Source organism: Myodes glareolus, chromosome 8 (assembly GCF_982192425.1).
Source record: "Myodes glareolus chromosome 8, mMyoGla1.1, whole genome shotgun sequence".
NCBI lineage: Eukaryota > Metazoa > Chordata > Mammalia > Rodentia > Cricetidae > Myodes > Myodes glareolus.
The window spans coordinates 32,273,094-32,298,322 of record NC_142033.1 but is presented as its reverse complement, the minus strand read 5'-3'; the positions used below and the strand labels follow the sequence as shown (position 1 = coordinate 32,298,322).

At 45.4% G+C, this 25,229-nt stretch overlaps 1 long non-coding RNA gene across 1 annotated transcript; it reads left to right on the top strand.

The window, feature by feature from the left end:
- The first annotated feature begins 51 nt into the window (after positions 1 to 51).
- LOC146893821 (uncharacterized) lies at positions 52 to 10,526 on the top strand. The gene is made up of 4 exons (XR_015738554.1): positions 52 to 2,675; positions 3,171 to 6,633; positions 7,570 to 7,689; positions 9,992 to 10,526. It is a non-coding gene; the product is annotated as an uncharacterized LOC146893821 (long non-coding RNA).
- The last annotated feature ends 14,703 nt before the right edge of the window (positions 10,527 to 25,229 follow it).

Below are 25,229 nucleotides of genomic sequence, written 5' to 3'. Positions count from 1 at the left end.
GTGTATATATATATATATATATATATATATAGGCAAACACAGAAGCTGAAGGAATGCTCAAGGTTGGGGTGGCCAGTCAGTACAGATTGTATATTTAAACCTCATGAGGGAAACCACCCAGAGCATCTCCGGAAGCATTTAAACTTTAAAGACCCGCCCCCATATCTGTGATGTCAATAGGGAACCAGCATGGAAGCCCTTGGATTAATTTAATAGACTTTTATATAGCATTTATCAACATCCATGGAGCCGTGATACCACACAGAAGTGCCAGCAGGAGAGGCACCAAGCATGTAACCAGCAAAAACAAGATCAGAGGGGAGCTGAAGGCCTGGGGTACATGCTTAATAATAATAGCTTCCCCCTGGGCCCCAATGCCATGGTAGATGAGAAGGTCTTTAAAGTTTAACTGCCCCTGCTGGAGAAGATTAGGCAGTTTCAGCCCCAGGGCAAACAGTCAGAGAAAGGACAAAGCAGTGTAGTCAGTCTCATGGATTAAAATGTCTTTATGAGTGGCAGATGTGACATGCACATTTTGACTAATCTTTTTTTTTTTTTTTCTAGCTTGAGGCCTGGGGATACTCTGTTACGTTTATAGGATCTGAGAAAGGAGAGAGGGAAGAACTGGGGCTCCAGAGCCAAGGGACAGGATGTGAGTTTACTGGGACTTCAGTTTAAAAAGAGCCAGGTCCAGATGGCCAGCCATGTTAAGAAGAAAAGAGGCAGGAAGGAACCAGGAAAAGGTGAGCAAGGAAGGAAGGCCAGCAGCAGGCGCTGAGGCAGGACATTTGGGGCTCTGTGCATGGCGGCTGGTGGGATGGAGGCCCTCTGAGCTTTCTGAAGACTCTGGCTGCCATTTAGATGGGAGAACAGTGCAGGTGACTGCAGACGGCAGCACAGAGGAAATCTGGTACCTCCACAGCCACAGAATCCAGGCATCTGAGGTCCGTGGATATGACACCTCAGGCATTAGTGGCAGGAATCCTGGGTTTTGGCTCTCTTCCTTCCTTCCTTTCTTCCTTCCTTCCTTCCTTCCTTCCTTCCTTCCTTCCTTCCTTCCTTCCTTCTTTCCTTCCTTTCTTTCTTTATCTTTCTCTCTCTCTGTCTGCTGTCTTTTCCTGTCTCTCTTGTCTATCTCTCCTGTCTTTCTTTGTCTCTGTCTCTCTGTCTCTGTCTCTGTCTCTGTCTCTCTCTCTCTCTGTGTGTGTGTGTGTGTGTGTGTGTGTGTGTGTGTCTGGGAAAAGCCGTGGTAGCTCCGTTTCACCCATGCCTCGCGAAGTAAGCGACTAGGGGTACGCTAGGAGCAGCAGGCCCTCTTCAGATGACAGAACACATTCTCAGACTGCTTTCTGGAGGGAGCTGAGCGTGGTGTCCTCTGGTCCCCACCTGTGCTAGTGAGACAATTGTCTGAACAGGACTCCTGCTTCCTAAGAATCCTCATAGCTGTCGCATGGCCCATTGCCATAGGCTGTACCCAGCAAGAACAGGAAAGCAAGGCCCCATATACCACGGGCAGCTTCTCCAGCTCTCCTGTGTATGGATGGCTTCAGGGTCAGGCTGTGAGTGTTGTGTGATAGGATTTCTGTGCAGACTGGGCATGGCTGCCTGTGGAAACTTTGCCTGCAGTGAATGGCTGGTTTTGTTCTGATGTAGATTTTAGTAAAAGATATAAAATAAATATTTTTTAAAAGATAGTGTGTCTCGGGGCAGGGGGCAGGAGCTGTGTGTGGAAGTCAGAGGCCTCTTTTCGGGAGCTAGTTCCCTCTTACTACCACCTGGGGTCTGGGGAGCAAACTCAAACGGTCAGGTCTTTTGCCCGCCAGCCATCTCACCAGTTCCAAACATGCTTTTCGTCTGTCCTGCTGTGCACAGCCCAGTTGATCTTAAACTTCAGGCATTGCGTAGCCTAAGTACTGGAGTGCACATAAGAATGAAATGAGAGGAAGCACTCATTCGGGTACTGGTTGGCAGAGGGGCATTTGTTGCTTTTACTGTGTTTCTCAATCCTGTCTGTAGGCAAAAAGTCAAACTGAAAAAGAACAAATTAACGGAAAGCAAGAGCTGAAATCCTGTAGGGCAATGATATGTGGAGTTTAACCTCTACGCCGTTGGTGTCAAGCCCAGGAGGTGCTGTGACATAAGGCACCCCGAATAGGTGGGGATAACACAATGACCTGACTTGCCTACCGGCTTCTAACCCAGGCTTTGCTGTTGTCTGGGTTGTTGATCAGAAGCTCTGTCTACCACTTAACCGAGGGTGCTGGGCCTTGTAGAGAAACCAAAATGTAAAGAATGGGAAAAAATAGGAACATGAATTCTTCTAAAGCAAAGGTCCCATCTCTCTGATGAGGCAGAGGGATACTAAGAGACAACACTCACAGTCCAAGAAGACAGTTAAAAGGGTTTATTTCTTGAGAAATCGATTTTTCTAGAAATCTAGGAAGGCCTTAAGGTTATGGAAATGTGTATAATTCTTACCACCGGGGCAGGGACTTGGGAAGAACAAAGAGAAAATACAGTGAGCAAGATGCTAGGGCTGGAGGCAGAGGGGCGTCTCCCAGGAGAATGGCTACCATCCACAGAATCATAAAGGAAGCTCACCCGGAACCCTGGCTGAGAGGAACAGGATCTGGAGGAGCAGCCAGGACTGTGACTCTTGAACAAGATGGAAGAAGGTGAGATTTTACAGCTGTTATAGGCTCCAATAAACATGAGCTGGCAGCTTAATTATCTCATAGGGGAGAGAACGAGAGAAGTAACCAGATGGCCTTCCCAAAAGGAGTTGATGTTCAACAAAACAGGGAGGTGTTTCTTAGCAATGTTGATCGAGTTCACAGTAAGAGCAACCACCATTGAAGCAGAGGGGATTGTCCAACAAGGTTACGTGGTGGGATATAGAGGGAAGGATGGCAAGGAAAATGGATGTAAGATAGGGTAGTGTTCCTGGATCTGTATCTATAGCTGATGTAAGGGAGTGTTCAGACACTCTCTACCATCTGAGGATGTGTGATTAAGACATGACCTTGTGACCTAGGGGAAGATGTGATATGCCATTAGGAGTAGGGGGTTGGAGCAGAAGTTAGTCTGTTGGGACAGTATCTTCCAGAAAGGATCATTCTACCCAAGAGATTTAAACATTTTGTCATTCATGATTGCTTTCTCTCTTGCAGTGGAAGACCAACGTACAAAGGCCCTTGGAAGACATTACTAAGTCCATAGAGGAGAACTCAAGGAGGGTACTGCAAGTGTGTGAGGAGAGGAACAGTTCTAGAAAAAGAGCATGCTGTTAAGAACTTGTAGTGATGGAGCTGCGGGCAGGCCTGCTTTTCATCCTGCCCAGCTCCTGCACAGCTAGCTTAGCCCCAGAAATAATTACACATAAGTTGTATTCATTTAAATACTGCCTGGCCCATTATCTCTAGAGAGTTAGTTACTGGCTAACTCTCACATCTTGATTAACCCATTTCTAATAATCTGTATAGCACCACGAGGTGTGGCTTACCGGGAAAGATTCAGCATGTCTGACCTGGTGGCTGGCTCCATGGTGTCTGCCTCATTGCCCTCTTCCCAGCATTCTGTTCTGTTTACTCCGCCTACCTAATTTTCTGTCCTATCAAAGGGCCAAGGCAGTCTCTTTATTGACCAATGAAAATAACACAATAGACAGATAACCCTCTTCCATCAAGAACTGAACTGTGATTTTCTGGGAGCAGCAGGGCCCATGTCACATGAACAAATGTCACTCTGTAGCAGCTGAAACAGAAAGCAACGGACCTTGAAACCTGGACAGCCAAGCCCTGAGGAAGTCTGCCTCCTGAAGAGGAGGAGGCAGAGGCTTGGACTCGCTAGGTCCCCTATTATAGTGATGTTAGCCTTAGCATGAACAGTCAGGGATCTGCCAAGCATGGTTCATGGGGGAGGCAAATATGAAGGGAAGGAGGAATCTTAGCAAGCGGGTCCTCTGGCTTTAGAAAACAAGTACTGAGAAGAAGGGCTTTACTACTGTGGCCCAGGACTACAGTAGTGATGTTATTTATTGCTCACAGTTCTGAAAGAATATGGCCTCATGTACCTCACAGCTTACCTTCCATTCCTGAGACATCACTACAGTTTTCAAGGAGGAAAGAGTATTGGGGCATGATGGAATGAATAAAAATTCTCTCGTAAAACCCACAGGATAGATTTAAGGAATCTTCAACACAGTGCGATGACAATTGTTATAGCCTAGATAGAGTACTATCACTGAGATGAAGCCGTGAAAGCATGGAGAGGAAAGGATTTAGTCAGTTTATATGTAGTGGGAGACAAGAGCTGCTTGTTTGTCCCATCCGACAAGAATCAAAATAACTACACAGAAACTATATTAATTAAATCACTGCTTGTCCCTTTAGCTCTAGCTTCTTACTGGCTAACTCTTGTATTAATTTAACCCATCTCCATTAATTTGTGTATCTCCATGTGGCAGTGGCTTACCAGCAAAGTTTCGGCAGGTCTGACTCTGGCGGCATCTCCATGGTGTCTCTCTGACTCTGCTCTTCTTTCTCCCAGCGTACAGCCTAAATTTTCCTGCCTAGTTCTGTTCTTCCCTGCCATAGTCTCAAAGCGGTTCTTTGTTCATTCACTAATAAAAACAACACACAGACAGAAGGACCTCCCACACAGCGCATACTTCCAACACTGCTCATTATCAAAATAAGTCAGTACAGAAACTCAAAGAGGACAGAAACTGTGCGGAAGAGCTGATGCAGAGGTCACGGAGGAGTACCACTTACTGGCTTGCTCTCCATGGCTGGCTCAGCCTATATATGTTTATAAAACCAAGAACCACCAGTTCAGGGGTGGCACCAATCACAATGGACTGGGCCCTTCCACATCAATCATTAATTAAGAAAATGTCTCATAGGCTTGCCTACAGCCCAATCTTACTGAGGCTCTTTTCCTCAATTGAGGTTCCATTTTCATCAATGACTCTAGCTTGTGTCAAAATGACATAAAACTAATCATCATAAGTTGACACCAATATTTATAAAAAATGATGGGAATAGATTTTAAGTGTTCTTATCAACACACACATGTATTTGAAATAATACAATACGTGTTAGAAAGGTTTAGCCATCCCACTATGATTACAATTTCAAAATGACATATTGTACTTGACATTGTATTTTTATTTTCTAACTAATGAAAATATCTCATACTTGAGGCTACCACTATCATTCCATTCTAACATGGCCTCACTCAGAATGGAGAAATTTCTGTCTTTCAAATGGTAAATAAACTGCTCTACAATTAAGCCCTGCATAGAAAAGTCTCCTCACTGGTCTTGAATTCCACTGTGGTCACTTGGCACAGGCCCTTGGCGGGCCAGCTCTATGCTTACTCTGTTCCTCTGCAGAAAGCCCTGAGACTCTGTCATGGTCATTGGTAGCATAATACACTAACTCTAGGGAGCCAATATCTCCTGGACTAACTGAGATGGCTTTTGCTTCCTACATCCTAAGGTGTCAAAGCTAGCACTGTAACAATTGTACATGTCCTAGCCAAGCTTGTGTTTTCTAAAAAGATAAGTTCCATGAGAGACTTTGAAGACACTATGTCTGTCCCAATGTCAGAAAGGCTTGGGAACAGCTGCAGAAAGAATGTGGGTCCTACCTCCCTCCACTTCTGTGAATTTAAACCTGACTACAAATTTGTTATTTTGGAGTCATAAGGGTGAGATGATTTTCTTTAAAAAAATCTTCTTTTTTGCACTTTAATTTGCAAGATAATTTAGCTAGCCCTGAGACTTAAAATTCTCTGAAAGGAAAAATTGGTAAAAATGAAGACTTCTTATTCTTGAAATATTTTCATGTTGTTAATAAAACAATTTTCAGAATCTTTGATGTGCTGCATTGGATGATATATTTTGTTAGAGAAAATGGAAAGGAAGTGGGTTTTCAGTCTTGGATGTATGTACCCTTTGCATCTTTGATTCATGAACTAGCTAAGCTGATATGTGAAGCTGCAATTAGCCAAGTCTACACCTTCACCTGAAGATATGGGGACAGACACACAAAGGAATAGCACTGTGAGAGGACTTCAAGGGTTGGGGGACAGTACTACCCATAGGATGCTGCTTTCCTCCCCTCCATGTGTTGGTGTAGGGACCCTCTACAAGAGGACTAGTCCTGGATCCTCTCAGCTGGACATGAGTGGTGATTATTTGAATTTTCCCAATTCAAATTGGTAGTTTGAATGAGAAATGGCTCCGTGGGCTCATATGTTTGAATAGTTGCTCCCCACATAGTGAAACGGTTTGGGAAAGATTAGGAGATGTAGCCTTGTGGAGGAAGTGCATCACTGAGGGGTAGGCTTTGAGGTTTCAAAAGTCCGTGGCATTCTTACTTAACTATTTTTGCCTGGTGCTTATTGATTAAGATGTATACTCTCAGCTACTGAACCAGGACTATGCCTGCCTGCCTGCTTCTGTGTTCACCTCCATGATGGTCATGGACTCATCTGCTGGAACTATAAGCCCGCAAAATCCCTCCTTCTGAAAATCACCTTGGTCACGGTGTCTCATAGCAAGACAAAAGTAATTAAGACACTCCTTCTCGGGCTGGACCTGCCTGCTGAAAAGATGCCTTCTGCCAGGTAAGCACAAATGCGAGGTAAGAGCAACCGAGAAGGACTTGCCAACTCAGGGACATCATGTGGCCTGGTGTCCCTCATGGCTGGTGAGCTAATGGTATCCAAGGAAACTGAGTTAGGAGTCATTTGGCCAGATGTCAACGCACATATTCCAAAATAGCTTTAGATCAGAGAGATCTATCACTCCAACTCATGTGTCAATAAATTCTTTCTCAAGAAAACCTGTGTGACCTTGGGTTTGGTTTTGACTCACAAGGAACAAAAGGACTAAGGTAAAGAGAGTGTTTCTAGAGTCGTTCCCAGAATCCCCTCCCTTCATCCTGTCTCCATCTCTTCCTTCCTTTTCTCCTTCCTTCCTGTTTCCATCTTCTCAGCCACTACAGTCTTACTCCTCATTCCAGGCTAGTCTCATACTCATGATCCTCCTGCTTCAGCCCTGTCCCTCCCTCCCAGCCCCGTGCTGGAATTGCAGGTGCGTACCACCATGCTTCATTTCCAGTTTATCTGGGGGGGGGCGCATAATGAAAGCCTGTGATGACAGAAAATCCAAGATTCTCATTTCAGAGCCTGTAAGCTTAAGACTTGTGTCCTTGGAAGATTGGAAATTCCCAGAGTATTTCCCATGGCCCTTTTGTTTCCTGTCCACATGGGAAAGGACACCTAGACTCCAGGATGACTGGGGTGATTCAGGCCCCACTGGCTCATAGTAGATCAGGAGACCTGTCCCATCGCCACCTTTCCTAATGTATCCTATTCTGTCTCTAAAGTCTTCTTTGATTCTGCCTTTTTTTCCATTGCTAGAAGTTTTTTTTTTTTGCTTTGTTTTGTTTTTACATTTATTTTTGGCATTAAAAACTCCAGGAGTCTTATGACACCCTTAACAAAGTATCCCCTCCTTAACAAAGTCTTGTACAGCTGCCTTATATTCTATTTTTGCAGGTAAAGAAAATGTGAAGTGCCATCCATTTTGTTGCAAGAATTATTCATCTGCCTACAGTGCATACTGTGTCATCTTTGCGAGGTCTGAGAAAGACTGGCTTGTATCTTTGTTGGATGCAGGTATGAAAGACACTAAAAGCCACAAGCTTGATTGTCAGTGACCTTCCTCTCTTGTAAGAAAGAATATTTAAAAACTAATTGTGGAATAGTCAACAAGTGGCATGATGAAAGTACAAAAGGTTGTGCTTGTGTGTGGAAGCGAGAGAGGAGAGCGTGAAGCTGAGATAGATATAATGTGCCAACTGATCCAACTGGTTGGATTATATGCAAATTTTAAGCTTCGTGCATATTTGATTTATACATTTCACAATCTCATACCATGACATTCAGGTCCCAAGATCTTATGCTTAGATTCTGTAAACCTAGACTGAACAATTGTTTTTTTAAATAGCTCTGCCGCACCTGTTGATTTTTCTTTCACAGACACGTGGTAGCTACTGGCTACAATTCTAAGACGCTCTTACGAGTTCCAAAGAGCAGAGAAACCCCTCAGCTGCCCCACCAATCCTTTATAGGAGTGACGCCACACATGGTTCTCTCCCTAGAGGGTAATCTCAAAACCAGAGTTTCTCGTGCTTAGATGTGCTAACAAATGACCTGGGGATTTGTTAAACATGGATTCTGATTTTAGTGAGTCTGACATTCTGCCTGTCACAGATGCTCAGGACATGTTAATGATGCTGTTACAATTTGAGCAGCATATGACACACACACACATGCACGCACACACGTGTGTGTGCACACACACGCATTGACCCCCCTTTTAACTTCTCTGTGTAGTTGGAGAGCTCTATCCATGGTTCGGTTGGTCTATCGAGCCTTCCTTTTGCATTCAAGAAGGCCGCATGTGCCATGAGTCTTCAAGGCAGAGTAATTATGGATACCAGTTACTTACTCTTCCCTTCTGAGGCTCACCCCATTCTCCGAGTCATCCACAAGGTGCCTCTGGAATTTCCATGTCTCTCCAATATCGATATGGAGACCATTAATGTTACTGTGGGTATGGATGTGGAAACCAAGGCAGAAAGTTAAGGCCGTAGAATAAAGCCCAGCTCGGGATTAAATACCAGTATGTGGCCCCAAAGCCACCACTGTTCTTCCCAGATGCCTCTCGGCTGTAATGTCTGACCACAGACAACTTGCCCAAGGGTCACCCTTCTTAATCCATAAAAGCCAAACTGAGCTTCTACAAAAGCCATGCCCTTCTTCTGAGCCATCGGCTGTTTTCCTTTCCTACAGCAATCTTTCCCTGGGACTGGGGATGTAGCCAAGGGTAGAGCATTCTCTACCCTTGAATAAAATGGCTTTGGCTCCCCAGCAGTGCAAACATAAATGGACGGACAAACTATAATTAAACTGGTTAAAACAAGCAAGCAAACAAACAAACATATCCAAGGTTGAAATTAGTGATGCAATTATTTTTTCCTACCGCAAAGAACCTTTTAATTCTTAAAAGTGAAAAGGGGAGAACAGGGGTAGTCAGGAATTTTTGTCTGCTCAAGCAACCATAGGAAAGAAGCTCAGCGACAGGAGTTCCGTTCAAAGGCTGCAAGTTCCGTGGGAGGGCTCCACTGTTAGGTTCTGGCGAAGTCTGACTCCCTGACCGGTGGGTACAGACTTCAGCCAGAGAGTGAGCTTTGGGGGTGGTTTGTCTTCTAAGGGTCCTGCTGCCATCATCAGGTCCCCATCCCCACCATCTCATCTAAACTTCGTCATCTCCTAAAGGTCCCATCCCTGAACACCATTTCAGCTTTGACTCAAGCGCTTCAATATTTGATTTGGGGGGAACACACAATTCGTTCATAATAAGACGTACTGCTAGTGGGCTCTTTTGTATGTTTTGGTTCCAGAAATGTCACAGAACCGGACACAAACAGCATGGGGAGATGAAGGTCGCAGCACAGGAGATAAAAGACAGGCATTGAATGTCCTACCTGCTCTAAGACCTTCAGGGACAGTGGGGGTGTGCTGGGTGGGGAGAGAATATACATTCAACTAACTTTTATAAGCGAGGAGCAATTATTTGGAGTGGTAACCTGGAGGCAGATCTTCCCCCTCCCAGAATCTATCTCCTCTGTATAGTCAAAATCGAAATAACCTACCCAGAGGGTATAGGCTTTTTGCAAGACAGCCCGACACAGGAAATGATGTTCCCTTAATCATTCGGCTGAGAGGAAGACTGGAAATTGGCACGAAAAGCTAGGTGTGTGTCTGTGTGTGAAATAATTAGAAAATAAGCAATTTTTTTCTTCAAAATGTACTCTGAATAAAATCCAAGAGTGGACTGGGAACCCATTTTACCATGTGCTCCTCAGACTCAGAGTTTGGAGATGCCTTTGTAATAAAACCTCTTCTCTTTCAGGCCCATAGCCTTCCTCCTGAGCAGGATGGGTTCTCTAGCGGATGAAGTCATGGAATGGTTCGAGATACTGAGTGCCATTTTTTTCTCCTGTAAATCTGCTGGAGATGGAGCTGAAGGGAGAAGGAAATAATGATGACTAATGTAGAAGGAGCAGTGGGCTGCTTTGCGTCCCGCCTGGCTCCTGGCTAGCTTTACCCAAAATAATCACACAGAAACTGTATTCATTTAAACACTGCTTGGCCCGTTAGTTCTAGCCTCTTATTGGCTAATTCTCACATCTTGAGTAACCTATTTCTAATAATCTGTGTAGCACCACAAGGTGATAGCTTACCGGGAAAGATTCAACATGTCTGACCTGGTGGCTGGCTCCATGGTGGCTGCCTGACTCTGCTTTCTTTCTTCCAGCATTCTGTTTTGTCTACTCCGCCTTTCTAAGCTGCTGTCCTATCAAAGGCTAAGGCAGTCTCTTTATTTGACCAATGAAAGCAAGACCTTCAGACTAGTCTGAAGGGAAGAATTATACTTTCTCCCCCTGGTTTGTTCATTGAAAATTTAAACCCCTGAACTTTGCATGCAGGGTCTTTATTGAGGTCAACAAGATCAAATGGGGTCATTGGTGGCTGATTATCCTCCAGTACTACTGGCTTCCTACCATAAGAGGTTCTTAGACCAAAAGTGGTAGCTTACTATTAGGGGTTCTGGGGAAAAGAAGCAGGAAAGATGGGTATGGAAGAGATACATGCTCTTACTACTGTTCTAAGAAGTCCATGGAAACTGTCACATTTACATATGCTACTGAAACACTTGGAGCCAGATGTGGAGGTGGGCTACAATCACAACACTGGGGAGATGGAAGCAGAGACGAGAGGGAGGAGCCAAGTGGCATAGGGAAACACTTTTTTAAAATAAGGGCTGAGGATGTGGACTAGCCGGTAAAGTGCTTGTCACCCAAGTGTGAGAACCTGAGTTTGGGTCTCCGCACATAAAACCAAAAGTAGCAGCATGTATCAAGAATCCTAGGGAGGCAGAGACACAGGCATCCCTGGCCCTCACTGCTAGTGAGCCTGCTTGAAAAATGAAGTGAAGAGTAACTGTGAAGGACGCCTGGCATCAGCCTCTGGCCTCCATGTACATTTGCACATGTATGGTCAAGACACACATGAACATACACACATACAAAATGATAAAAGATTACATAAGAAAGATATACAGGGAAGACCTTGCAAGGGGCACATCCATTTACAAACCAAGAAGAAAGATCCTCAGAGGAGCCCAGTCCTATGGGCACCTGAATGCCAACTTCTAGCCTTCAGAACTGGGAGAAAATAGATTCCTGTCGTTTAAGTCATACAGTCTGCACAGCTTTGCTGAGATCGCCTTGGTAAGATCGCCCCTGGATCAAGTGTGTTGGAAGCCCGGGAGCACCCCCGAGTCAGTCCACTTGCCTGGTGACAAATTTCTGAACAGCTCAAGCTGCTTAGAGCTGTATAACCTGGCTCTGATAAAAAGGTAGGCAGGAGCCAGAGAAGGAAGGAGGGACCCCATCCCCAAAGGGCAGAGGCACAAACAGAACGTCAGAGTGGAGACCCAGGCCATACGAGGGCCTCTCATGAGGCAGGTGGGGGCCCTGGCAGAAAAGGACATCATATAGTTTAAAATTTAGAAAATAAAAACAACTTAGTATAGCAGGATGTGAATTGAGAAGCATTAAGTCAGAATGCTTAGTAGTATACATTATAATAAGATACACATTTAAGTATTAAATATATACACATGTATTACACAGATATATAACATATATACAGACACATTTAGGCATGTATGTATGTATGCATACATCACACGTACATGTATATCAGAGTGATCTGGGTCTTCTATTTGGCGATGAAGTGACAGGTAGCTGACAGCCCCTGAAGAATCTCAAGAGAAGGCTGGCCACCAGGAAGATCAAGGCGTGATCAGAGAGAGCTGAGACCTTCAGTGCCAGTCCCCAGCCTCAGAGGAGAGAGAGGTGAGAGCTTTGAGATGATCCCATGACCACCGATGTAACTGTCTACACAATGACACTTCCACAAAAACTCACAGGTCTGAGTTTGAGAGTTTATGGATTGCTAACTACATGGGCTTCCTAAGGGGGTGGTCTATCAGAAACAGCATGAAGGCTCCATTCCTGTTTTCCCAAGTATCTGTCTTAGCTTTGTTGTTGTTGTTGTTGTTGTTGTTACTTAGAACACCTGAAACTGGGCAATTTACAAAATGAGGCTTGTTTTGGAACACATCTCTGGAGGCTGAGAAGAGCAGGACCAGACAGTCGATGCTGCCGGACTTCTTCTGAGGGCCGTGTGCTGTTTCTTAGACTGGCAGTAAAGTTAAAACAGACAGCAGAGAAGAAAGGGAGCCACAGTGGAGTGGCAGCCAACCCACCCCTTTGAGAAAAGCATTAATTTATGCATGAGGGCTCAGCCTCCATGACATGTACCTTCCCTAGGCCTCAGCTTCTAACATAAGCACAATGAATAATTAAGGTGCCAGCATGGAAATTTTAGGGGGACACTGAAACCATAATAGCATCTTTGCTATCTGCTTGGCCATTTATAGTCTTATCTTTTGGTTGTGAGCCTAGCCTTTCATGGCTAAACCATTTCTCCAGCCTCATTTATCTTTTTAAAATACCTCAAGACAAACTGGGAAATGTGATCCTTTGCGTGTAGTGAAGGGGCTGGCTTGTTGGGGTATCTGTTCCCGCCCGGTACCCCACAGCTGGCAAGTCCTAGAGAAAATCAATCACACAGAGATCTCTATAAGTTATAAAGCTGATTGGCCCATTAGGTCAGGCTACTTATTAGTTCTTATGACTTATGTTACCCCATTATCCTTATCTACGTTAGCCACACGGCTTAGTACCTTTCTCAGCTGGGCAGCTTACATCTTTCCTCTCTGGTGGTCTGGGCAGAACTGGCAGAGGAAGCTTCCTGCTTCCCAGAATTCTCCTGTTCTCATTGCATCACCTCTACTTCCTGTCTGGTTTTCCCACCTATACTTCCTGCCTGGCCAATCAGCATTTTATTAAAATACATGATTGACAGAATACAGATAATTCTCCCACACCATTTCCCTCTTTTTTAAGAAAAAACAAAGGAAAATACCCATAGTCCATTTGTTGGGAATGTGGGCGTAGTATTTCAGGCTACTTCCTGCTGGTTGGGGGCACTGATAATCTTATGGGGACCTAAAGAAAATTTAGAGTTATGATCAAGTCCTGACTGAAGTATCCTGTGAGTCTTGATCATCTCAGGCAGCAGTCTTGAACCTGTTCTGGATGAAGAACTCAGACATCTGGGCCATCTGTTCCTATCGGAGATTGCTCAGGTGGTCTCCCTTGTTTGAACCTGATTTTTCTTAATTCAGAATGAATCCACAGCCTCTCATTTTCTGTGGAAACAAAAGCAAAATCTCTTCTCCAAAGTAACATACCTTTTGACTTCAATTTTGAAGCCAAGGTATTTTCAAAATACCTATCTTGGTTTAGTTCAGCAGCATTTATAAACAAAAGTCTTTTAGCAGCTGTTTCTCCTTCCTTAGCATTCAAACAATTCAAAGAGAGTATAATAACATACAGTATCAAGATTCTCTGTGTATTTTCCATCTTTATGCAACTTTATTTTAACCTCTATTTCTTTTATTTTTACTTTTAGTTTTTGAGACAGGTTCTCTGTATATCTTTGTCCTGGAATAACACTGTAGATCAGGCTGTCCTTGAACTCACAGAGATCCCTCTGTCTCTGCTCCCCCAGTGCTGGGATTAAAGGCGTGTGCTACCACACCTTGAACTCACAGAGATCTGTCTGTCTCTGCCTCCCAGGCATTGGGATTAAAGGTGTGTACTACCACACCTTAAAGTCACAGAGGTCAATCTACCTCTACCACTTGAAGTCTCAGAGGTCAATGTACCTCTGCCTCCTAAGTGTTGGGATTAAAGGTGTATACCACCACACCCAACTACTCTCTTTCTTTCTTTACTTTAAGAACTTTAACTTTTATCTTGCATATATTTTTTAACACACTGTAAACCATTTAGAGGTTTTCTTACTCTTTGAATCTCTCTTTACTGTATATCTCTCTTTTTCTAACCACAGGAGTCTTCAGTGGGTAGGACTAAAGCTGTAGCTTTGACAGTTAGATCCAGCCCATTCCTTAGCTTTCCAGCCTCATGGCTGAGATACCAGCCAGAGCTGTGTTCACTGCCACAACTCTATGGCATTTCAAGGTCCTTGCCAGCAAGCAAGCTGCAGCATTCCGCTCACAGACCACACTCAGTTGGACTGCCTGCCTGCAAGAGTCAGAGTTTGTCCTGGCAGGACAGTCCAGAAAGCTGGCATTTTAAAACAGCACAGCTTTTTTCCTCCTATGGCTGAAAACCCAAAAAGCATGCTTTCAGCTTTTCATCGACACCGTTTAAGTGCTTCGTGGCAGGACCTCTTAAAGAGCTGCAGGATTTTGCAGCTAAAGCTGAGTCAGGAAGCCTCTCTTAGATGAGAGCACTTGCTTGCCTCTAGTAAGCAGAGCAGACCTGAGAAATTGCTGCTACCAAGAAATCATGCTTTACTCTATTCTTTCCCAAACTTTCTCAGGCTTTCTGTGGATGCAGTTATCCATGTGGGCGCCATATGTAGTGAGGGGCCTGGCTTGTTGGGGTATCTGTTCCCACCCGGTACCCCACAGCCAGCAAGTCCCAGAGAAAATCAATCACACAGAAATCTCTATAAGTTATAAAGCTGATTGGCCCATTAGGTCAGGCTGCTTATTAGTTCTTATGACTTATCTTAACCCATTATTCTGATCTATGTTAGCCATATGGCTTGGTACCTTTTTCAGCTGTCAGCTTACATGTTGCCTCTTTGGTGGTCTGGGCAGGAATGACAGAGGAAGCTTCCTGCTTCCCAGAATTCTCCTGTTCTCATTGCATCACCTCTACTTCCTGTCTGGTATTCCCACCTATACTTTCTGCCTGGCCAATCAGTGTTTTATTAAAATACATGATTGACAGAATACAGATAATTCTCCCACACCATCTGCGTCCTATTAGTGTTTGGTTAAAAGCATCACCTCACCTCCTAAATCCTTATCCAAAGAGTTTGGAATGTTCGATTGGGGATCTTCACACTGTCATCCATCTTGAAATGTTGGTAGAAAGGTCCATCTCAAAGCTCCCTCCCCTGGGAGTTGCCTCAGTCCAAACTCCACCTCCAAGAAAGCCTGCCAAATGGTGATCCCTCGGATCAAGACCACTCCCACAGGCTATTTAAACTACCCTCCAGGGAAGGAACATGAGTTCTCCCCTTTTCCCTCTCGGGTGGTCATTCCTGGTCTCCTTTCCCCTCTCCATATTTTCCCGGGGGTGAGGGACACCTGGGAGTGCTGGTGTCCCTTAAACCTGGGCATCTTCTAATTTGGTCTCATTTGGTCTGATTGGGATTGGCCAAGAGGCTTGCTGGTCAGAAAATACTTAACAATAAGCTTCTTTAGCATAAGAACAGGACCCAAAGAATGGGCTGTGGGAACTGTGATCTTGTAGCTGATTAGTCAGAGAATAAGAGGCAACCTTCTAGCAACTGGTACCAGAAGTGAGGGGAGTCATGTGTGCAGAAACCTAAGACCATAAGCTCTGAGTCAGTGTTTGGAGGTCATGGAGGGGGAGGATAGGGAATGCGAGTTGGAGAAAGATGGGGAGGGCTCTGTTCTCTGAGACAGGAAGGAAGGGGAGTGATTTTAGGGTTACAGGTAACTTTTGAGGTGCAAAGGTAGCAAGTAGATGTTGCCTTGGCCCTTTGGATGCAGCTGTTTCCCATGCGGTGGGAAGAAGTAGACGAGAGTAAAGACTGAGAAAGGCAGACCGGAAACTCCCGGAGGGAGTCGCATAAGAAACTGACTAGAGAGACCCAGATAGCTTCTGAAGCAGCATCCAAGACCTGGCTGAAGCCAAAGGTCACAAATTTGTAAAATTCCAAACGCATGTGATTGTTCTCTAAGCCTGTACGTGACACAGGTGCCAAGGAGGCTGGCTACTGAGTTGCTACATGCGTGTGATACCTAGTCCACTCAATTCTTACCTTTAATGGCTCAGGGACTGAGCCAGAGCTATACCCTGAGGGCTCAGCGACGGAGCCCAGGATCTGGGGAAAAGAGCCTGGTTTAGCAACATCTTCAAGAGTGCTGGATTATGAAGTGGGGATACTACAGCCACATGTATACTGACCCTGACCTAAATGATCTTATTGATCCCCCACAAACACTATAAAGTATGTATTGGGATCCTCTCTCTCTCTCTCTCTCTCTCTCTCTCTCTCTCTCTCTCTCTCTCTTTCCCTCTCTGATCAGGCGGTAGCAGTCCTGCACTTAGTGCCTTGGGAACATATGTGTTCCCGTAGAACAAATAGCCAGGCTTTCTGCGCTGGTTTTCCAAAGCCCAATACCTGAGGGGAGTGGATTGGCCCAGAGAGACAGCACTGTGGTCAGATGAGGGAAAGCACTGAGTGTATTGATTTCTGCAGGCTGCCACAATGGTCCAACACCTTGGCGGGCTCACCACAGCGGAAACCTATTGAGGCCGAGCTCTGGAGTCTGAAACCAAGACGCTGGCAAGCCCCGCTCTCTTTAGCGGCTCTGGAGAGCTTTCCTTGCTTCTTCGACTTCTCAAGGATTTTGGTGGTCCTTGCACATGATTTGAGCCACAGGACCACTGTGTTGTGTGTGCAGTGTAGTGTAGTAGTGTGTGGCTGTATAAGTGTTTGTGTGCTTGGACCTGTGTGGTGACGCCTGCAGAAGCCAAAAGTCAGTGTTGGGAGTCTTCCCCAGTCAAATTCACATTGCTTTGGAGACATGGTCTTTCACTGAACTTGGTGCTCATCTACTCAGCTGGCCTGGCTGGAGAAGGAGCTCCAGGGGTCTGCCTGTCTCTGCCTCCCCAGTGCTGGCGTTATAGATGTGTGCTGCTGCACCTGGCTTCCTAGAGGAGCGTTGAGGATCTGAACTCACGGCCTCACGCTTGTGTCCACGCCTTGCCCAGCGAACCATCTCCCAGTCTGTGCAGACATCTTCGATATGTCTGTCTTTATGTCATCTTTCCCATGCGCATCTGTCCCTGTGTCACTTGCCTTTTTATTAAGATGCTTATCAAGTCACATAGTGACCCAGTTGTCACTAATTTCTATGAGGGCTTTTTTTAAATTAAAAACATTTTATTAATTAAATTGTGTCATTCCATATGTGTACATGATACACCCTAGTTACTCTCAACCCTATCCTCTCTCATTTCCCTCCCACCCCTGTTAATGCCCTCCCCCATCCTAACCAATACCTTTCCCACATGTATGTCTTTTTCTGTTTTGTTTGTGACCGCGAGCGTACCCAGGGCCACCTATGTGACCATGAGTTTAGGACTAGACACTGGAGCTTGTTGAACTCACCAGCAGGAATTAAAGCTGAAGACAACATCTCCTCCTCTCCCAGGATCTACCATTACTCAGGAGCTCAGCATGGCTTAGGACCCCATGAAGCTGCTCTTCCATCCATGGCGGACAGCTGACAGACCCAGTCTTGTGCAGGCCCAATGCAAGTAACCACAGCAGCAGTTCCAGAGAGAGAAAGAGAGAGAGAGAGAGAGAGAGAGAGAGAGAGAGAGAGAGAGAGAGAGAGAATAATGTTGTTGCGGGGGAGGGGGGGATTGCATGGCAGCAGCTGCCCAGAGAAAGAAGTGGAGAAAGGCTGTGCATTCCTGAAGCATGCCTCAGCGACATGCTTCCTTCAGCAAGGCTCCACTGCTAAAGGTCCCATAACCTCCCTAAATGGCATCACTAACCAGGGACCCAGTATTCCAACATGAGAGCCTATAGGGAATACTTGTCATTCAAACCACTAGCCATTTTCAAACCACTAACTCATTTTTTAAAATTATGCTTTTGAATCGGGATGTAAGATAGGAAATTTCAAAGGGCTTGGGGGATATAACTTGGTGGCTGAGCTTTTGCCTGACATGCACGAGACCTGGCTTCAATCCACACCACTTAAAACAAACAGGATAAAATAGTAAATTTCCGCATGGCCTTTTGTATATTCCTCATTTTGACTAACCTACCCCAACTCCTCTTCTTCCTCATCCCTTATTCCCTTCCCTGCCCCCGTAGGTACTCCTGGCTGAACATCTGTAACTAAATGTTTGAAGCTCAAATCCACGTCTGAGCGGTAATACATAACAACTATGCAACCGCTGGTTTTTCTGGGCCTGAATGACCTCACTCAATGGAATGTTCTTCCAGTTCCATCCATTTTCTGCAAGTTTGTTTCTCTTTGGAGAATCGAATTCCCCCGTGTGCATGTACCAAATTTTCATTCTTCACTCATCATTTGACAGACGTCTAGACTGATTCTGTGTTTTTCCAGATCCTGTGAATAGAGCAGCAGTCAACGTGACCGAGCAAGCATCTCTGCTGCAGGATATTAGAGTTCTTTGGTCAATTCGAGGAAGTAGAGTCATGTGATAGTGCTCTTTGTGTGCTTGAGAAAGCTCTGGACTCCTTTCCAAAGTAACCGTACCTTATCAATTAACATCCTCATCAATTTAGAAAGGTTCCCCTTGTTCCACATCAGCGTTCATTGTATTCTTGATGATGGCCATTCTGACCAGGGTGAGATGGACCCTTGATATCTGTGTTTCCTGGATGGTTAAGAATGTTGAATACTTTGAAATGTGTTTAATAGCCATTGTATTTCTTTTTTGAGAACTCTCTGTTCTGTTCCAGAGCCCTGTCTCTTTTAAAATGTTTTTTTTTTTGATGTTTATTTATTTAGCAAGTTCTTTGTATAGTCTCGACACGGATCCTCTGTCAGATGACAAACATCTTCTCCCATTCTGTAGGCTCTGTTTCCTCAATCCACAGTTTCCTTTGCTGCAAGGAGCCTTTGAGTTTTGTGAGATCTCCTTTGTTGATTGTTGGTCTTTTTTCCAGTGCTGATGGAGTCCTACCCAGAAAGTCCTTCCCTGCATCTATGCATTCACACTTCTTACTTCTCCACTAGACATTCCGTAGTATCAGGTCTTATTTGGAGGGAGGACATTGTTTTTTGTAAAGGTCACGTTCTATCGTACTGGGTCTTAGTGCGTCTGTATATGATTTTTAGGGGTTGCAGCTTGTTTTATAACACGAAGTGTCTGTTCCTGTCTCTGCTCTCTGGCTTCCTGGCATTGTAGGTAAGATGTAAATAAACTGCAAGAAAGAAAACCCTGGCAGTGGAGCCTCCCATCTGACAATCCACAGGATGTGCTGGAAGCCATGAGTGTGTCAACAAAGTTACCCTAGGGCCAAACTGCATGGGCCGAAAGGACCCAAGCCTCAAGGTAGAGTTCAGGATGGTGGCAAAAACATGGAATGCAGAGAGTGTTTACCTCATAGAGAAGTCAAAAGCTATGAGCGACTGTGGACAACTTCATGTCCCTGGCATAGTTGTTCATTTCTAGCCACAAGTTTTACATCCAGAGATCCAACCAACTCTGGCTCTAAAACAGGACAAACAGTGCTTGGGCATGATAAATGATTGAGAGGTGGTTTAAAGCATACGAGAGGATGGACCCTGTTTATTTGCAAATACTGCAAAATTCTCTGTCAGTGTGTTGAACACAACAGGTGTTGGTATATGCGAGACCCTAGAGCCAACTCCCCATAAACACCGAAGCGCTACAGCAGACTTAAGTATATGACCCACAGTGCTGCACCCCCATCACAGTGGTCTGTCCCCCTTTAGTGTCTGTCCCCCTCTTTTTTAGCCAGGCCCATATCAGCAGGTGTGTCCCTAGCACCCGTTTATTGCCAGCTCTCTGCCTTTTCTTTCCCCTTTGTATTCAGCATGACCAGTGCCTAATATTGACAAGCATTATCTTGACGAAGCTGATTGCAGTTTTAAAAGACTGTATGGTGAACTTCTGTAAACAGCTTGCCTGGTCACTTCATCTTCTCATCTGTGTTCTTCCTCCTCCTCTTCCTTCTTTCTCCCCCCCCCCCCGCCCCATATTTTTCCTTCTTCCTCCCTTTCTCTTTAAATAGATATTTTTCTTCGACACGTTTCATAGGCAAAAGAAAAATACGTAGAAAAGAATGTGACGTCATAACCACAGAAGGAAGTGTGTTCAGAGATGGGCAGGATCAGTGAACTGCAGCTCCTCCAGCGTAAGTCACAGCTGCTTATTCTGTTTACAGCTCGGTGGGGGTGGGGGTGGGGTTTTCCTGCCAGAATACAGGCCCTGATTTCTTCACCTCACTGCAAGAGTTCAATTTGACCTGCCAGTCTCTCATCTGGTCCCTGTCATTCAGTGACATTCAGAAGAGCTGCAGGCCCTGGTCACACCCCTTCTGTTCAGTTGGCTGTGATCTTAGGGGGAATCTACTCAGTCTTTAAGTCTTGTTTATCTCACAAGAGAATGCTAAAATAGAATCAGGTATGCATTATTTTCTTCAACTGTCCCTTTATTGAATATATTACGAAGGTCGCCAGGTTGGGTGCTGTGGAAATGGAGGGGTTTGTTTGCTTGCTTGCCTGCTTGCTTGACAGGACCTTGCTACTTAGCCCATGTGATCTTGAACTTCTTGTTCCTCTGTCTTGCTCTAAAGGGAAGAAATTACAGGCATATGCGACCATAGCCAGCTAGCATGGAGTTTATAATCCCCATATAGAGATAGAGGCAAAAACGTTAGATGCAGCCCCGGTAAGTGCTTAAAAAAAGGGGAAGTAATTGGGTGATCTGCGTGCATCAATGTAACATCTGAGGTAGTCAGGGATTTGGAATGGACTTCCCTCAGGAAGGACGCTTCAAGCTGTCATCCTAATGACCAATCAATGAGGAGAAGAATGGTGTGACGAAGATGAGGGCAGACATGGCCAATATGCACTCATGTGGAGCTTTTCAGAAGGTGGTGATCAAACTGGTCTTTATTTGAAAGTGATGTTTGAAGTGTGTTTCAAGTCTCTCTATCTCTGTGTGTGTGTATGTACACTATCATAAATCGATATCAACCCTTTGATGATAACAAGCATCTATAAATTTCTCTGTGAGTCTAATGTGTGGTGAGTTTCTGTTTAGGAGGCCCTTACAGGTGTGACCTGACTCACACTCAACCAGCAGAGAGGCAAAAGTGAGGTGCAGTCTCTTTGTGCGGCTTCCGCAGATGGTCTTGGAGGACATTGTTTATTAGAAATCTAGGCAGGTAAGCAGACAGCCCCATAGCCTAGCAGGGAGCACACACAGCAAATGTTGCTTTCTGGTTCGGGAATTTGGTATGACTTTTGCATTTTCTTTCTCTTGCTGCATTTTGTTTGTATTGTCAAGATTTCTAGGAGCCGCCCCCCACCCTGCCCCAACTCTCTAAAAATACAATGGAGAGTAGGTGATCAGCAGAGTCGTATCCTGGTCACCAGGTCCGAGTGATCTTTCATCTTGGGCACTGAGTAGTGTGGGACCAGGTGACGGTGAACTGGGGTCTAAAAGGAATAGAAAGGAGGAAGGTGCTCCAAAATGATCTCTGTCCCCCACCCCCAAATTCGTGTGCTGAAGCCCTGGGCCCCACATGGGTATGTTTAAGATCAATAAGTGGTTAAGGCTGAGGTTAATTAATTAATTAACTCCAGGATCATCCTATTTGGAGGACAGCAGCAGTGAGGTAAGTCCTGGGGGGTGGGGCTATAGTGGGATAGGATAAGAAGTATTTATACAAGACCCAGAGAGCCCTCCTCTCTCTACACCATGAGATAGCATAGCCGGAAGGCAGGAAAGCAGCCACAGGCAAAGCAGAAAATGAAGTCTTGAAAGGGGAGGGGTTGTGGGGTAGGGGAGAAAGCTGATCAGAGTAGAGGGGAGCTCAAAGTGAGGGAGGGGACGTTGGAAAGTAAACAAGATTGGCTCGTGTGGGGCCCTGTGCACTGTACTTTTTTTTTTGGTTTTTCGAGACAGGGTTTCTCTGTAGCTTTGAAGTCTGTCCTGGAAACTAGCTCTTGTAGACCAGGCTGGCCTCAATCTCACAGAAATCTGCCTGCCTCTGCCTACCAAGAGCTGGGATTAAAGGTGTGTGCTGCTACCGCCCGGCTCTGTAATTTGATTTATGAACACAGCATCGTGGATAGATTGGCAGAGTCAGGTGTTTCCAGTGTCTCCAGATCTCAGAAGATTTTTTTCTCATTTCCATCCACTCTGTTTTCTTTTGTAACATAAAAAGATTTTTAAACCTCTCCCCCTCCTCTGTGTGTGTGTGTGTGTGTGTGTGTGTGTGTGTGTGTGTGTGCATGCACATGAGGTCAGAGGACAGCTTTGTGGAGGTGGTTCTCTCCTCCTACCTCTTTGTAGATTTCTGTTTCCGGGACTGAACTCAGGATTGCATAGTAAGCACTTGGACCCACTGAGCCATCCTAAAGGCCCACCCCCATTTTTTAAATTTATCTTTATCTGTGACTTACCAGGAAGGTGCTAGGGCCTCAGAGTCCTAGAGCAGGGTCAGGCATTGAGATATGTCTATTAAATTTTTAAAATTATTTCTGTGTATATGGGTGTTTTGCCTGCTTAGGCATGTATATACACCTTGTGTGTGTAGTGTCCTTGGAGACCACTGGATCCCTTGGGACTGGAGTTACAGATGGCTACGAGCCACTGTATGAGTGTTGGGGACTGAACCCAGGTCCTCTGGAACAGCGCCAGTGATCCTAACCGCTGAGCCAGCTCACAGAGCTATAGTTTGACAAGACTCCAGTGCCCAGATGTGAGGCAGAGGTGGGGAGGAGCCAGCAGCTTCTCTTTCATCTTTCCTCTGTCATTCCCCCACATGCCCAGGGACTCTGCGGCTCAGTGCTCCTACCCAGAATGCAGCTACTCTTTGAGAGGCATTCGCCAGATTATGGGGTGATGGAGACGCATCCCATCTCAAGCAGCTGGGGAGGTGATTCTGAGTGCGGTCTGAAGGAGGCCGGGTTCCCATCTCTGTGGATGCAGTAGAGGAGGTAAAAGAAGGGGGTTCAAAGCCTGACAGAGAATGTCTTCCGGGTCACGGGAGATACTGAGGCCATCGTGAGCTCCACAGACACGCAGTGAAGAGCCACCTAGAAGACAAGATGCGCTTTTGTGTGTCAGGTGAGGGTTGGAGCAGACTGGGCTTCTCTGGAGAGGGAGAAGCACTGTCCAAATTCTTTAAGATGTTGGGCATGTGATCTTAGCCCCCCAGCTTTGTGGTACCCACACCCAATCCTTTCCCAAAAGACATCAGCCATCCTTTCATATCCTGCTGCAACTTTCTCTGTTCCAGTCTAGCAGACAGTAACAGGGCAACACCGAATGCTCCTCCTGTCCTGTTGAGAGGGTGTATGGTGATTTGTACAAGACATAGACAGACGCCCCTTCTTTGAGACAGTCCAGTTATCTGCTCCAAGTAACTTGCACCCCCACACTAGCTGATCTCAATATTCCCTGTCTGTCAATCATCTCAGTTTGCAAAGCCCTTGTCCAAGCAGAGTCTTTAAGAAGGATTCTGGGAACAGAAAGGTCTGAGTCTAGATTGCAATTAATATTTTAATACTATATATTAAAATAATTTATAATGGTTTATTAATTTCTTGAGAATTCCATATACGCACGCAATGTATTTTGATCATGTTCAGGCCCCATTCCTCCCCCGAACTCCTCTGAGATTCACCCCTTGCCCCCAACCTCTTCTAAATTTCATGATCCCTTCCTTTAAATAAATATTTTAATTTACCAAGTCCAATTTGTACTGGCCATAAATGCACAGATATGAGGATGCCTACTGGAGTATCATCAACCTACTAGGGACCACGTTGTTAAAGAAAAGACTCTCCCTCCTTCCAGAAGCCATCCTACTGCCAATAGCTCCTCTGCTGAGGGTGGAAACTCCTGAGCCCCTCCCAAATGTCGTGCTGAGAGCGGACTGGGTGGACACTGTGCAGGTCTGATGTGGGCCACAACAGTGGCTCTGACTTCATAAGTGCAGGGGTCCTGTCATATCAGTTGGGCTCTTACATTCTTTATGACCCTTTATCCACCCCTGAGCCTTGCATGTGTGTGTGTATGCATGCCTACATGCAAGCATGCATACGTGTGTGCATGTATGTGTGTGTGCGTGTGTGCATGCGTGTGTGCATGTATGTGTGTGTGTGTGTGTGTGCGTGTGTGTGTGTGTGTGTGTGTGTGTGTGTGTGTGTGTGTGATACAGAAGTCTCATTTGTGGTCAAGCACTCCACGGACTCTCGCTCTCTGCACCATGACCAGCTGTGCGTTTCTGTGTTAACTACCCATCCAATCACAAAGAAACTTCTTTGATGTGGTCGGAGACCAAGCAGGTGCCTTTTTAAAGAGGAGGGGAAAACACTATTTGGAACAGCAGGAGCCTAGTTCAAAGGTGCTGTGGCCATTCTCTCTCCACCTGTGCCATAAGCCAAGCAGGGTTTGGGGCATTTGGATGGCATCCTGATGTTTCAGAGCAAGGCTCTCTGTGCTTGTCACAGCTGGCTCTTGCCTCATACATATTTCATCTGTTTGAGTGTGTGTGGTTTGGGGCAAATAAAAGCAAAGTCAGTTCTGTGCCTCCACTTCTGCCTCCAATATGAAGAGATTGTATTTCTACAATACCTCTGAGATATAAGCAAATGCAAAAAGTCCCTGCCAACTAGCCTTGAAGTTCTCTGCAGAGGAGGGATGCGGTCTTGTGTATACCCATTAGAGAGTTGGCATCGCATCCTCCCGTCTCCTCCGTGGGCCTCCCAGGGAGCTGAAATGCCAAGCTGCTTCCCCCGGAGAAATGCTTCCCTCACCCAGTACAGTTCAATTAGCCGTGTCACACGTACCCAACTGTAACGGACTATCTGTCCGCTAGCCTCATCTACTAACTGACATCAGTTGAGTCTGTCACGTGCAGAAATGCTGGGAACATAAATCTTTCAAAAGATTAAGAGGGAAGTGCAGAACCAGGCACCAAAGTGCTCATGAGGAAACATCGTGAATGACAGAGACAAAGACTGTTCAGATTCCCTGTAAGATTAGAAGCTATCAGAAGTGGCCAGAAGCCCCATAATCCACTCAGGGTGTCTCATTTAGATGTACTGACAATTCCTATCAGACTCTTCTTCTGGTCTCCTACAGAGATTAAAAAGGGTAGCTGAGTAGAAATAAATTGTCTCAAATACCTTTCTT